This window comes from Physeter macrocephalus, chromosome 21 (assembly GCF_002837175.3).
Source record: "Physeter macrocephalus isolate SW-GA chromosome 21, ASM283717v5, whole genome shotgun sequence".
Classification (NCBI taxonomy): Eukaryota; Metazoa; Chordata; class Mammalia; order Artiodactyla; family Physeteridae; genus Physeter; species Physeter macrocephalus.
The window spans coordinates 106,740,369-106,754,386 of record NC_041234.1 but is presented as its reverse complement, the minus strand read 5'-3'; the positions used below and the strand labels follow the sequence as shown (position 1 = coordinate 106,754,386).

The 14,018-nt window shown below is 43.9% G+C and overlaps 1 pseudogene; it reads right to left on the bottom strand.

Annotated features, from left to right (window-relative positions):
• Positions 1-8,211: 8,211 nt before the first annotated feature.
• Positions 8,212-10,681, bottom strand: LOC102974918 (chromobox protein homolog 1-like; annotated as a pseudogene).
• Positions 10,682-14,018: the final 3,337 nt, after the last annotated feature.

The window sequence follows — 14,018 nt, the reverse complement described above, 5'->3', positions numbered from 1 at the left end:
GGATCCCGCGTGCCGCGGAGCGGCCGGGCCCGTGAGCCACGGCCGCCGAGCCTGCGCGTCCGGAGCCTGTGCTCCGCAAAGGGAGAGGCCGCAGGAGAGGGAGGCCCGCGCACCGCAAAAAAAAAAAAAAAAAAAAAAAAAAAAAAAAAAAAATGGGCAGTGGAGCTGAACAGACATTTTCGCAAAGAACACAAACACATGTGGCCAACAGGCAACACGAGAAGGCGCTCAACATCACTAATCATCAGGGAGATGCAAGTCAAAACCACAGTGAGATGTCATCTCACACCTGTCAGAAGGGCCACTGTCAAAACACCACAAATAACAAGTGTTGGCAAGGATGTAGAGAAAAAGGAACCCTCTTGCACTGTTGGTGGGAATGTGAATTGGTGCAGCCACCGTGGAGAACAGTATGGAGGCTCCTCTGAAAATTAAAAATAGAACCACCATGTGATCCAGCCATTCTGTTTCTGGGCATTTAGCCAAAGAAACTAACTCAAAAAGATATCAGCGCCCCCATGTTCACTGCAGCACCACTTACAATAGCCACGAGGTGGAACAACCCACGTTCCTCTCAATGGATGAACGGATAAAGAAGATGCAGTACATGTATACGCAATGGAATGCTACTCAGACATAAAAAGGAGGAAATCCTGCCATTTGCAACAACATGGATGGACCTCCGGGGCATTATGTTAGGTGAAATTAGTCAGAGAAAGACGAATACCACATGATCTCTCTTATACACAGCATCTAAAAATTAAAAAACAAAAAACAAGCTCATCGGTACGGAGAACAGATTGGCAGTTGCCAGAGGCAGCGGGTGGGGAAATGGGTGAAGGGGTCAAAAGGTGAAAAAAAAACCCAGACCATACGTATTTTCTCATAGGTCTTTACATTAACTGCTGGCTAATGAGCTTTATAAGACCAAAGAAAAGGAGAAAAACAAAACAAAACAAAACATTAAGAATACTTAGGAATAAAAAAGCCATCAATAACAGGATAAAGAGAACTAAAATGATCAGACATGAGGAACAAGTAGGAACAGTGCAAAAAAAAAAAAACCCCAAAACCCCAAACCAAAAACAAATTAAATGGTGAAATCCAACAAGAAAACTGGAGCAGCAAATATTTGCTAAAGTCAAAAGGTAAAACCTCGAAATTCTTGCCCTTTGCCCTAATGTTCGATGATATTTTTGTTTTGTTTTAAAAATATGGAGATTGATGTTCTTTCAGTGACTATTAAAACAGTTCCCAAATAAAACAAATGATAAAATAAAAATTCACTTAATTGACTGATAGGCTTGAATTAGTCATTGCCAAGTTTACAACTTTCCCACAACTCCAAGCATTCTTTCATCAAGAGAAATAGGATTTTTCCCCCCCGCCCCGATGACCATGGGTAGCTTTCTGGACGACTATAATTTGCGTCTTTCTGTAAATCACTGGGGAATACCCACCCCCCAAATTAGAACTCCAAAATCAAAGCAATGAGGGACAAAGGATAAGTACAGATGCATAAAACGTGATGATTCCGATAGCTGCATCCGGAGAGCACTGGCTGTCCCAGAAGAGAGGAACTCCTGAGCCAAAGACTCATTCTAACCCTGCCTTCACCCCACAGCTATCACCAAATCCTAGCCATCTGTCCAGGAAGAGAGCTTTCGTACTTTTTCTTCCTTATAAACACATTTCTACATTCCTAATTTGGTTCACGATTACTTCACACCTAGACTACTTCACCAGACTTCCTGACTATGGACGCACTCCCGTCTTCATAGAAGTGCCAGAATAACCTTTCAGATGTACCACCTTGAACGGATCACTCCCTTTCCCCCCAACTTGCCTCCATTGTAATCTAAAGGCCAAATCTGTAGCATGAAATTCAAGGCCTTGCAGTCATACTCAAACCCGCTTTTCCCCTTCTCCCACACTCAACTCTGGCTCTGGCTGACTCCGTGCCTCTGAGCTCCGTCACCCCTACTGAGTAACAGGTGCTCGGGTGCGCGCCACCGTCCCTACGCCAGTGATTCTCAAATTGGCTGCACCTGGGGAGCCAGAGCAACTAGTAACGTCTCGGTGCCCCCCCCCACCCCCGTGTTCCCCCAGAGGAATCTAATGTGCAGCCAAGTTTGAGAACCGCCGCCCCGAATTCCTAGAGCCCACAGTCAAAGTGTAGTGGGCATGACCACCTCCGGGGTCCAAGGACCCTACTTTGAGAAATACTGGTCTATAGTCATAATTAGTATAATTATGCAGTATAAATATATGTATCATTTGCACATAATAGTAACTATTATATGCATGCTTCATTTGGCAAAAGAGAACGTACCGTCTTCTGGAATCCTATTACTGCCTTGTACTGTTGTTCACCTTTTGAACCCATTTGTTTGTGAACCAATCTATAGAAAGTCTGAGGGATTATCCAGTCCGATTCCCTTTTTATAAACTAAGTACTAAGGGGAAGTACTCTGCCCAAGGGATCAGCTGGTTATCGGTAGACTCCCTCCTCCTCCTCCCTCTCAGTTCAGTACTCTTTCCACCACACCCTTCATGCGTCTCTAACAGCTTCTGCGATTAGAATGGGTGTTCCGCCCTTGAAGAGATCCTTTTTGCTTTTAACGTTCCCCACAGCATCTAGCACATAGAGCAAGCAGTCAATAAACGTTTGCTGATTTCATCTGAGGAAGTGTTCGGACTCATACTCTAGAAGCTGCCTTTGGTACCCTATGAACTGTTTCCTTACACGCTGGCCACTGGGCAGCCCCGCGCCAACCAGTTAGCCGCAGAATAAATCCTTCACATCGGCATGCACGCAGCCAGTGTCTGCTATAGGGACGATAACACACACATAAAGGAAAATTACAGGGTCTTAAAAGTGGAAGGAACGATAGGTTTCTAAGGTGACACAAATCAACTTTCACGTTGTATGTCAGAAACTTTTACAAGTACCCCAAGTTCCATCTGACACCCAACAGGCCCACGCAGCTGTAACAGCCCGGCGGTGGGGCAAGTCTGGGCTTGACTGCTTCAGCCAAGGGGCCCTGACTTTTTGGTGCTGAGGTCCTGCTTCCTTGTTCCTTAACAGAAAATGCACAAGTAACTGAATCAAGGGTAAACAGGAGAGAGGGGGGAAGGGAGACGAAGAGCGGCCAAAGGGCAGCGAGCGGTGACTTGGGTGAGCAACAGGGGGCAAGAGGGCGGCGCTGCGACATACCCGCCCTGCCTGCCATCGCCACTGCACCTCCGCAGGCCTTCTAGCTACTTCCAGCAGCCTGGCTGAGAGGAGCGTGACTGGGGCAGGCCTCCGGACAGACCGGGCCTGTCTACAGCTGTGGGGCAAACACGGGATGCTCTGGTTAGTTCTGCCGCCTCTACAATGGACAGGAACTGCTGTGCGATCGTGTCAGCTCACAGAGCCTGGTGTCAATCGTGAGGGTGACCACAAGGAATGCGGTGGCTGTGCCACCGTTTGCTTCACCGCCAGCCCAGAGTAACCCGTGATCTTGGCGGCCAAACTGGAATCCCCAGCCTCCATCGTGGACTGTCCCCTCTTTCCCCTTCCCCGTTAAAATCTGCTGCTTCCAACAGAGGTAGGACCACATGTACAGTCGACCAGCCAAGCAGCGAATCAAGAAAAAAAAAAAAACACGTGAAAGCGTCTCTAATGACAGGTATAACAATGAGCATACGTAACAGATCCATACATTAAAAATTTTCGTCCGATATACAGTACAATTTAATAAGTTAAATAGGTGACCTCTATGACCAACTCCCCCCTTCATGAGTATTTTCGCAGCTAACTGCATGAAGTTTTTGACCCTGGGTCTAATCACAGACCTGACGGACGCATTCCATGAACAACCATGCCCCCAAGACATCCAGTCCTTGATTCCTTGAGTGACTGCCATCATTTATATTCCAATTCTTGATGCTTTCTCAATTTTTCCTCTTCCAGTGACTTTAACGCCATCCCAGTGTTTGCTTGTCTCCCTCAGCCTTAATGTCCTTCTCAGGCCTGACCCCCCACACACCTACTAACGCCTACAGAGAACGTTCTGTTTACACAGCCAACTCAAGGAAGCAACGCGTACTTGTAGTCACTCGTAAGAATCACCCAGGTCAAAAAGAAAGAATCACCCAGTTCCAGCATATAGAAACCACTGGCAATAAGACCTTAAAAGACCTCATCTTTTCACATGGCTTTACTGTCACACTGGCCACGCTGAGGAATTGCCCAGAGGTTCTGGTCTCAGGTCCATGTTACTACAAGCCAAGCAAGAGCCTTTGGCCGAAAGCGATCAAACTCTGACCTGGATATTGGCTGCAAGAGTTGGCATGAGCTCACCGATTGTCACTGTTGCTGGTGATATACCACAAATGCAAGGGTCAGAAAAGGGCTCACTGGGTTGCAGGGCACGGAATTTGTCAAGCCCAGGGCTCTACTCCACCACAAAGACGGCACGATGCCCCAGTGGTGGCAGACAAAGTCCCAACGCGGTGCTCACGCTAACCTGCTCAGCGACTCTTGTGCAACCAGACAGTGGTGAACAGCGCCGGGCAGCTCTCCCGGGAACTCACATTTTCACTATTCAGGGAACCCACGATACAAGTTACAGCACTCACGAAGAGGCACTTCTCTTACGTTACTAGTACTTAAAAACAAACACCGCGCTTTCATCTACAAATTAATAATAAAAAGCGACCGATGTATTTCTGAATCCCAAGTGAAAAATAATAGATTTATAATAGATTTTTTAAAAGCAGTTTTAGATTTACAGAACAGTTGAGCAGAAGGTAGTTTCCACGTACCTCCACAATACCTCCTTCCCAGTTACCTCGATCTTTAATATCCTGCATTACTGGTTTTTTTTTGTTTTTACAGTTCATGAGCCATCACTGATACATTATTATTAACTAATGTCAATAGTTTACATTAGGGTTCATTCTTTCTGCTGTGCATTCTATAGATTTTGACAAATGTTGAAGTTTTTTTTGTTTTTTGAAGCAAAACAAAAAAACCCAACCCTTTCCGGGAATTCCCTGGCGGTCCAGTGGTTAAGACTCCCACACTTCCACTGCCGAGGGCCTGGGTTTGATCCCTGGTAGGGGAACTAAGATCCCGCAAGCCGCGTGGTGTGGCCAAAACAAAGAAACCAAAAAAAAACCCACCAAACCGAAAAAACCTTTCCAGTACATTCTGAGGAACAATAAATCTCCTTACCTCAAGACCATTTTAATTGCTGTTAGCTTTGTAAAGGGAAGTTTCCCAGAAACGCTGTAATGTACATCATTCATTTCTTTCCAATGATTCATGGTTTCAAAGACTGACTACAACATAGCCCTGCAAACATATTCAACTTTGATTATGTGAAAACCAACCGTTCACAACTCTCAGACCTCCAGTACGGCCCCCCAAAAGAGGAGTCTGAAGAAATTCTTGGACCACAAAACAAAAAGTAAGAAAAACAGTCTCCAAGATGACATCTGACATGTTGGAATTAGTCTGCCGATGACTTGGTCTGGAGATGTTTATAAAAACAGCTTTGTCATGAGAAAGCAGAGCAGCGTAAGAGAAGTAGCATCGGGAGACAGAAAAGAGGAGGAAGAAAACTGGGAAAGGACGGCAGGGAAGGGCAGGAACAGCAGAAATCAGGAGTGGCAGATGGGCGCTAGATGCAATGGAAAGGAGAGCCAGCTAGACATAAACGGACCGTGACATGAATTATTTTGAGGGGGTGAGTGAGGAAGGAACAAATTGCGTCTCAATACTCTAGCCCTTAAATTGCCTCATCATTCATTCAACGGACTATATCAATGGGAAAGCAACATTCAGCATGTTAAAAGCCGGCTTTGCACGTAAGTGTGTAAAGATGGCACACCTCCCATCCCTCTGAAACCCATTTCAGATCTTTTGGAAGGCTCGAGGGATAGCGTTATTCCTGAATAATGATTACATACACACACTAGCTGGAGGTATAGACCTACAGGGGTAAAACATTTATTCTGATGCTTTCATTTTTAATTTATGAATAAGTGTGAAGCAAAATTCAAATTACTCTATTTGTCCTGTCCTTGGGGGACTTGACATCTCATCCTATCTACTTCTGAAGAACATATACTGCTTCTGTGTTATCAGGATTGTTTCTCTCTTGGCTCTGATTTCCCTTGAATCCAAGTACGTAATGAGGCTAGTCAATAAAGAGACTCTGGTGTAGTTGCAGGCAAAATCTTAAGTACTCGCCTTTAGGCCACCCGGAAAAGGTTCTAAGAAGTCAAACCTGGAATCCCCTTGTCATATTATTTGATCTGAAATACAGAGAAGAAAAGAGCGTTCTGGATTTATAGCTGGTCTTTGGATTGAGAAAGATCCACAAACTTTCAAATCTAAGTTTAGAAAGCAGCTCTCACACCAAAGCAGATCAGTGGTTGCCTGGGGAAGCATGCGCTGCGAAAGGAACAGGAGGAAAGCGTGGGGGACTGAGCGCCACACGGCCCTACGCCTCCGCCGCAACTCGTCAAGTTGTATGCCTTAACTGGATGCAGTTGATTGTACATAAATGATACTCCATACGGTGGGTATTAAATTATCTTGATAATCATTCCACAATGTACATGTATATCAAATCATCACGTTGTACACTTCATTTTTTTATTATTTTTTAAACCATTTTTAAAACTGAAGTATAGTTAATTTACAAAGTTGTATTACTTTCAGGTGCACAGCAAAGTGATTCCCTCATCCATATATGCATATATCTATTCTTTTTCCGATGCCTTTCCATTACAAGGTATGGAATATAGTTCCCTGTGCTATACAGTAGGTCCTTGCTATCTATTTTGCTTTTTTAAAATAAATCCATACTTTCATTAAGACAAAAACTGACAGTGTTGGTATGAAGTTTAACAGTTAAACAAAAGTTTGCACAGAAACCTAACACAGGCCTAAAATGAGTTTACAATGGAGTTCTAGATGCGTCTAGACGATGTCAAGAACTGAAGGATCTCATGATTCAAGAGAGCATCTTGGGTTTTAGTTAATTCTTAGGATTAAAAAAACTTGCTTTGTTTTAAAGTGAACCGCTGCCCCAGTATGAAAGTTTAATCTTCTCCTGAGACCAGGGCTTCAGAAATCTTTCAACTCCTGAAGTGCTTCAGTGAACTTGTGCTGTCAGTGACTGGACCCTGCCACCAATGGTTTCAAAGTTCAAAAAACAGAGGCTCCAAGAGTTTCCCACCCTAAGAGCATCGGTCCTTGCCTTTCCCTACTCTCCCACCTCCTATACCACCCTCTGCCCTTCCCCAAATACTTCAGCCAGTGGCTTGGGTGGAGAAGCTGATATTCTTAACTTCATAATTGGAAAAGAAAGGGTCTTGTCAATTTCAAGAATTAGCACCTCTAAGACAGAATGATCTGCCTGCGTATACACGCCAATAAGACTTTTCCTCCTCAACCAGTTTCCATCCCCCAGACGACAGCTTTGGTAACTTCGTAACTGGCTTGGTCCTTTGTTGGGAACAGCATTAAGCTCAGGCAGGGAACACCCTGGCTTCTAAGTTTCAGGCATTCGCAGCTCTTAAACAGTCTCTCGCAGTCCTCATTTAGGCTGCCAATGACATTTTTGGAAAGGATGAAATATTCTGGACACAGAACCAAATCATCATTAGTTGTTCTTTCCTTCGTTTCACCACTTCCCCCATCAGGCCCCAAGTTTTTACAAAAATGACCCTAACCCATCTCCCTTCTTTCCCACCCCATCCCTCCCACCCCAAATAACACACCAGTAATACTCAAAAACTACATACATGCTACGCTGTAAAAATGCAGCGTTAACACTACTGGGAAGAAGGCTGTGGGCTGTGGCGATGCTCTCTGAAGATCTACAGCATCTTTATAGCTCTCCCACATCCCACTCTGCAAGTTTTGTCCTTCATAGAAGGCCCTTTGGTTTTCTCAGCAAAGTTCAGAATGGGTTGCCTTGAAACACTGACCCTCCTTCCCCTCCACTGGGACGGGTGTGCAACCTAGGCAGCATGGAGCGGCTTTAAAGCACTTGGGCTGCTGTAGGGCACGGAAGCTATACTGGCTCTTCAAAGGACATCTTCTCAAGCCACCTCTACCGTGTCAAGACAAGTAGAACTCCTTCTTTCCCCACCTGAAACCCACAGTCAGATGTGACAGGGGCTGGTACTCAGGAGAGTTCATTCTTGTCATCTTTTTTTGTCATCATCCTCCGAGGGGTGGGAATGTCACGTCGGCCTTTCCTCATAGGAGGATACGACCACCTGTGGGCACGATGACACTGGCTTCCTTGTCAGGGACCAGGTCAGCCTCATCAGAGTTTTTCCACTTCATCAGGAACACGAGTTCTCCACTGGAGTCCGTAGCTCCAATAATCTGCTCCGGCTCCAAACCCCGGGCAAAGCCCCTCGTGGCTTTTCTGACTCTTTTTTCTTCTTCTTTGGTTTGCTCTCCTCCCCCTTACCTCCCGCATCAGAATCAGCGTTGCGCTTGCCTCCCTCTGATTTCTCTGTCTCGTGTGCTGTTCTCTGTGACTGCAGGAGCTCAGCAATGAGGCCGGGGCGATCCAGGTTTTCTTCTGGTTCCCACGTGCTGGCCGCATCTGAGGACCCCTTCCACTTTAGGAGGTACTCCACTTGGCCCTTTACCACTCGACGGTCGAGAACTTTTTCCACCACTTGCTCTTCTTCCTCTTCTTCTAGCACCTCGTCCACTTTCTTCTCGTTTGGTTTTCCCCACGGTGCCCTCCAGCTTTCCGGCATAAAGGGTGAGGCTGCTCAGGGCAGCGCCCACGAGCCCGAGAGGAATCGGTGCCCCGCTACTGGCGCGTCTGGTCGGGCTGGCCGGGGGAGTGGCGACCAGCAAAGCAACAAGCCCGCTGACCACGGCTGAGCCCCTCCCTGAAGTGGCCCTCCCCTCAGCCGAACCTCTCTTTTGTATACAGTAGTGTGTATCTGTTCATCCCAAACTCATCTATCTATTGTAACTTATTTAAAATAGATTTATTTATTGTACCACGTGGTACACTTTAACTATATACAATTATATCTGTTAGTTATTCTTTAATAAATTGGGGGAAGTTGATACTTAAAAAGTGTCTCTAACAAAGGCCGACTGCTTTATCTGTAGATGCAAGTATACATTTTCACCTCCTATTAGCTCGGCTGCTTGGTTTCTTTCCTTAGTGTGGTTAGGTGTGCTTACTACATTGGAAAATTCTGCATCTTATGGCCTAGAAGGGAAGGGCCTAGAATTTGAAAATCTGAACTGACCCTGGCATCTGGAGACGTAGAATCTTTGACAAGGAACTTAAAGTGTCTCCTTAGCTTCTAGGAGCCATCTGCCTGAGGACTTTTTATAAAAATCGTTTTAAGTATGTGAAACTACCATTATTTACAGGGTGTTTCTTACAAACTATTGAAAAACATAAAATTTTGTTAATTCAAATGTCTAAATCCACTACTATGGCTTAGTGATACAAAATTTTTTGGAATTTATGTGTGTGTGTGTGTGTGTGTGTGTGTGTGTGTGTGTGTGTGTGTACTCTTTAGTCTCTAAGAAACCTGGAGGGGCACCTGTTGCTTCAGTTCGACTGGTCACACGAAAGTACAGATGATTGATTATGTCTATAGACAGACGCTGGCCATCAGCTTCCCAAACAAGAATAAAGTCTAATACTAGACCCGGCAGAGATTCACTGAAAAACCAGTCCTTAACCTCTTCCTAATAAATCACACATTTTTAATCTGACAGGAGCCAAGCAGCCTTATCCGCACTCTAAAACTGAAAGTGGATAACAAAACTTGTTAATCGAGTAGAGAAATTTACTTTTGTACCATCCTCGTCAAAACAACTGATTCACTTTGTTGTAAAGCAGAAACTAACACACCATTGTAAAGCAATTATACTCCAATAAACATGTTAAAAAAAATCAATTCCAGACCTAAACATAAAAGGTAAAATAACAACAACAACAAAAAAAACCCTTGACGGTAACATCTCTACATTCCCATGTATCATGTCCTTAGTATCGAAAAGCACACTTAGAACTCGGTGGATATTGCAAATTCTTGTGCTTAGAAGGTCTATGGAACATTTTATGCCTTGAATATATGTAAGAACCAGAGTATTTTGGGGTTTTTTTTTGGTTTGTTAATTTTATTTTTTTAACATCTTTATTGGAGTATAATTGCTTTACATTGTTGCGTAAGTTTCTGCTGTATAACGAAGTGAATCAGCTGTAGATATACATATATCCCCATATCCCCTCCCTCTTGCGTCTCCCTCCCACCCTCCCTATCCCACCCCTCTAGGTGGTCACAAAGCACCGAGCTGATCTCCCTGGGTTATGCGGCTGCTTCCCACTAGCTATCGATTTTATGTTCGGTACTGTATGTATGTCCATGCCACTCTCTCACTTTGTTCCAGCTTACCCTTCCCCCTCCCCGTGTCCTCAAGCCCTTTCTCTACGTCTGCATCTTTATTCCTGTCCTGCCCCTAGAACCAGAGTTTTTAGGTGCGTGAATAAAATATAAATCCCACAAAACGTAGAGTGCTGGCAACCAAGACTTACTTTGACTGCTCTTTTCTTTTCCTAGGTTTCACTGCACTTACAAAGCCAGTACACATGTATCTTCTATCTGTGTACTTTACACCCATAGTAGTTCCAAAATGAAGCTCAAGCAAATCTCCTTGGGTTAAATACAGAGCAAAACCCATTTTCAGAAGAGAAATACAGTGTACTGCAGGAAGCTGGGAAGAGCTGGCGGCTCGCTGACAATGCACATATTCATTAGCAGGCAATAATAAGGAACAGGAGCAAAAACTACTTCACAACACACCCCTAGGCAAGGGTACAATTTTCTCATTTGTTCAAACAGTAAGCCCTTGGCAGTGAGTATCCATATTCATTATTTCACGTAGCTTTAGCGTTTGCTGGGGCCCTGGCCATAGAAAAGGGATGATTTTGTGTTCACAGGTTTACACGTGTACACAGCCTATGTAATCTCCAGATGTATTTTGTTAAATTCTATTCTAACAGTGACATTTCTGTATCAAGGGACACCATATCTCACCCGACACCTGTTCTGGAGAGCAGCTTCCCTGACCATCCTAGGCTGGAAAACGCACCTGGCCCAGGTTGGGGGCAAATGCGGGAAGGGGAAGACGCAGCGGCAGGTAAACATGATGATGACTCTGGAGCCCGGAAAAAGAAAAGTGGGCAGAGTCCACTGGCCCGAAAAAAGGTCACCCTGAGAGTAAAACAGACACGCAGGCAAAGGACACATGAAGAGAGAGGGGCCCACACAGCTACAGAAAGCACAAAGAGGGCGAAGAAAGAAAGGGCGGGAAGCCGAAGAACTTATTTTTTTTAACAGCGCCAGATTTAAAACACAATCGCATGTGAGGGTGCGCGCGCATTGCGCGTGTGCCAGCATTTGCTACAACTTGACTTCCTACCTGAGTTTGGAAGCAAATGCAGTCTTTACAATTTCTTTCCCACAATGTGAACTTCACCACAATTTTAACAGACATTTCATTTTATAAAGGACAAGAAAACTTTCATGCAGCGATGGCTCCAATGGGGGTCTTTCAGGCTAGTACGTGTAAAGACTCTTACGAAGTCGTTGCTGCATTTCTGTGACTCTACGCATATTCTATAGGCCTTGGTACTTGTACTTGCTCCCTAGGCCAGAGGAAATTAAAGGCTAGATGCACAAAAGAGGTTCCCCACCACTAATATTCAATTTCAGTAAAGCAAATAATATGATAAATTTCTGCAAACAACTGTTCTGATCATTTTCTGAAATTAGGAAAAAATTGGCCTTTTTGGTATCCTTCAGTATACAGTTAATATACTTTCACCATAATAACTTGTTCTTTTGAGGGACAAGCCAACAAAAAGTTCTGGCTGTGAAGAGTTTTTAATTAGGAAATTAAAACTTACCTACGTATGGAGTACCTAAAACTTCAAATTGGAACTCTGACATTAACACATCATATGACCTTGGATCAGGTGCTTGGCCCCTTTGAGCCTCAGTTTTCTCATCTCTAAAACAAAGCGGGGGGCGGGGTGGAGTGGGTCTTGACAGCCCCTTCTAGAGCTGAAATTCTACTACTCAAGTTGGAGGAGGAAGAATTTTAAGGAGCTTACATGAGGAGGCCACATGATCATTCTCTCTCTCAGGTGGTGTTCCCATTTCACTCTTCATGACCATGACTTCCATCTAGAGATGCAACAGTAATTCAGAGGATCTTTTGGTAAAATTTTTTAAAAACCTTAGACTACACTTATAAGTTGGAGATTCTGCAATGGACTTGAGTCCACCATGAAAAAAACCACTGCATTTAACAAAGAAATACAAAACATTGTCACTAACTTCTGGGTGGTGGATTACAACTGATTTTTATTTTCTTTAGGCTTGTCTGTATTTTCTAAATTTCCCTACAATGAAAAAGTACCACTCTTATCATTTAAAAAATAGAATATCAAAAGGATTAGTGCATTCTTGCAAGTTTTACCAGATCTCTCAAGTCTACTCTAAAATCATGGGGGGGGGGGTATGAAATCAGACAGTATCACAATGCGTGTCTGCACACAGTGGTTGATTACCCAAGTGGCTGGCTGCTGTAGTCAGAATCAGGACATTATTATTATAATCAGAATCTATGGCTCACAGTCCCACGTGGAAATCAAAACATACGTTTTATCTAAATAACTTTTTTTCCCAGCATCCTGGCCCTTGAGAAGCATGGTTAAAATTCCTTTCCAGTTTAAAGTAAATGAAATGAAACATGAGGTACTTCTTCTACCCACAAAAAAAAAAAAAAAAAAAAAAGCAGCTTTCCAGACAAAATATGGTTGCTATTGGGCTGGGTTGTTTTTTTTTCCCTCTTGCTATGCTCTAAAACACAACATATCAAAAGTTAAAATAAATATTTAGCTGTCAAAACAAAACACACCCCCCATATGGAAAACACAAATATGAATTTGATGACGCTTGTTATGAAAACAACGTCCACAGCAAAAACAAATATTTAAATTGTGTCCAAAGACTATGAAACTAAATGCTGTCATTGTTAAGTTCTATACGACAGTCCAAAAAAGGTTGAAGGTAAGCTGCGGAAAGGATATAAACACAATTAGGTAACTTCCAGCTTCACCACCATAAAAAGTAAAATTTTCAAGGAAGATAGACAATAAAGTTTCCCAAAATGACAACTGCAGGCTCGGTGCGGGTAGATCTCTAGAACAAACTTCATGTTCAACTGAATCATCCTCAGTTGAGGAAGGTATAGCATAATAGTTCACCTCTCCATTCTCCAGCTGGATGTGATCTGTGTCTACAACACACTACCTCCGAAATGCCTTTTTAACCCGGGCCCAGTCACTCACCTCTCCGCAGCAGGGTCCTCGCCTTAACTCCCCTTCAGCAGCCCCAAGCTCCAGACCGCACAGCAATGGACAGTGGCGCAGCAAGGGACAGTGGCTTCGTCATGGGACTGAAGTTCAAATCCCAACTCTCCCGCTTCTGAGTTGTGCAATCTTAGACAAGTTCCTTAACTAACCTCATCTGTGAAACGTGCATCATAACCACTTTGCAGAGTCCCTCTGAGGACCAAATTACATAATGGGTGTAAATTCAACCCACATATTTTCTAGAACTATAGTAGGCCTTCAAGTAACCAGTTCCCTTTCGCGCCCTACTCCTGGCCACTTACTCCAAGTATGATCAAGTTTAACGTTCATGGTTTTAATTACTCTCCAGCAAACTCAATGGTATATAGCACAGGTAGTCATTTTAATTTTGTTAAGACTTTGAATAGAGCACACCACAAGGGAGACAGTACGACGTTGTGCTCAAAACCGTGAACTTCTTAGGAGTAAGACAATCTTAATTCTGATGTCTCCTAACCGCAGCCAGCTGTGCAACCGAGGGCAAATTACTTTACCTCTCTGAGCCTGGTTCTTTTTTTTTTTTTTTTTTTTTTTTTT